The following is a 2,117-nucleotide window of genomic DNA, read 5'->3' on the forward strand; positions in this document are numbered from 1 at the left end:
CTATTACAGTACATCAATACAGGCTCAATATCCTCCATTCCTCCCTGGTTATTCCCCATGCCAACTGTTGACCTCAATATACAGCGGGAAATAAATGACAAATCTAAACAAATTCCAGTGTGGTATATAGTGCAGAATTATTTTGAGAGGCATTTCCAAGGGTCAGTGTTTTTATTTACGGATGGATCGAAAGATCCGGATACAGGATATGCAGGTGCAGCTGTATATATTCCAATGAATGGTTATTATATTAAGAAAAGAGTTACTAATCATTTGTCAGTTTATGCTACAGAGTTATTGGCGATATTATTGGCCCTGCAGTGGATAGAGGAGAAGGAAATTAATAACACAGTTATTGCATCTGATAGTTACTCCGCACTGGAAAGCATAAGATCTGGCAGATCATCTTTTAGGATGGACATAATTAATGAAATATTCCATAAGATGTATAATTTAAAGGTTAAGGGCATATCAATGCAATTCATTTGGGTTCCTTTGGGTAAATGCAGAGCACTAATTCTGAGTATGGGTCACCATACTTGGCCACATGTCACATCACATCAATGCAATTAATTTGGGTTCCTGCTCATGTTGGTGTGCAAGGGAATGAGAAGGTGGATATTATAGCTAAACAAACTCTAAAATTAAAACAGGTTGATCTACAAGTTCCATTAAGTAAAGCAGAAGCTAAAGCGTACATCAGGAAATATGCACAATCAGTATGGCAGGTATATTGGGATGGTATTGAAACAGGTAGACATTTATATAATATACAAAAACAAGTTGGTGCTGGGAGGAGGGAGAGCAGGAACCGTAAGGAAGGGAATATTATAACTCGTCTGAGAATAGGTCACACAGGACTTAATAGTACATTGTTTAAAATTGGCAAGCACCCAACTGGGGAATGTATTTGTTGTAGTCAGCAAGAAACAGCTGAACATGTACTGCTTCATTGCAGGAAATACAACAAAGAAAGATGCCATTTTATTCAGTCATTAAAGAAGGTTGATCACAAAGACTTCTCTATAACTGGCATTCTAGGGGAAAAGGCTATATATGATTACATCATTAAGTTTATTAAAGAAACGAAGTTAAGTAAAATAATTTTATTAATTGTATTTTTTATTATTATTATTAAAATCTGTTTATTTATTTATTTTAAGTTATTTATTATATTATTAATTATTAATTATTTATTTATTTAATTTTTTCTTCCCCTTCTTGCATTGTCAATCCTATAAGCACGTATTCTGTTCCACACTCCAGTCCAGTCGGTGGCGGTAATGCACCTACAAGTTGGTTTGCCAACCGCCAATAAACACCAAAGAAGAAGAAGACGACGACGACGACGACTGTGGAATTGTTACACTGGAGAAATGGTGAGTGGTTTCTTTAATTGCTATTCACATATGCTAATATGATATTATAATACCAAAATGCACTGTGGCCTGGCCCCATGTTAGCAAATTAGTCAGGTACATGTGTTAGCCAGGTACATGTGAACCAGCCATCTTGCCAGCTGAGATTAGTTCAGTTAATTAGCTAAGCCAGGAACACACTACACTACTGTAAGGCTGGTTATGAATGTAATTTGATACTTAAAACTGATCACACCCAAATGTGTCAGAGCCATTTGCGTTCAGTTGGTGTTTACAGTCAGCATTTAAAATCATAAGTGTTTTCAGTTCAGTCTTAGAATGATTCAGGTAGTCGTTAAGTGTGTCCCTGGCTTTAGGTTCCATATCAGTATTTATGATTTGTTATACTTCCCAAATCAGATCATTACTAGACTACATTACTACCTCGGGATCAAATTTCAGTAACTATACAAGCATGTTTTGTGGAAGCATGGATGCATGATTTGTTTAATATTTTGTTTAACTAATAGTTATTTTCACCTGTTAGGTTGTTAGTAACTGATTGCAATGACATATTGTTCTCTGTGTTTCAGGATGTGTCAAGTCTTTCCAAGTGAACAAAGAAATCGAAGTTAAGAATCGAAAAATAAGTCATCAAAACAACACCAGAAGCAGAATGTATCTGTTAAATTGAAATGTCTGTCAAATGCCAACACCAAACTGAAAATAAATCAAAATGAACAAGGAAACCGAATTGTA

Source organism: Sinocyclocheilus grahami, unplaced genomic scaffold (genome assembly GCF_001515645.1).
Source record: "Sinocyclocheilus grahami isolate Dianchi unplaced genomic scaffold, SAMN03320097.WGS_v1.1 scaffold40.1, whole genome shotgun sequence".
NCBI classification, from domain to species: domain Eukaryota; kingdom Metazoa; phylum Chordata; class Actinopteri; order Cypriniformes; family Cyprinidae; genus Sinocyclocheilus; species Sinocyclocheilus grahami.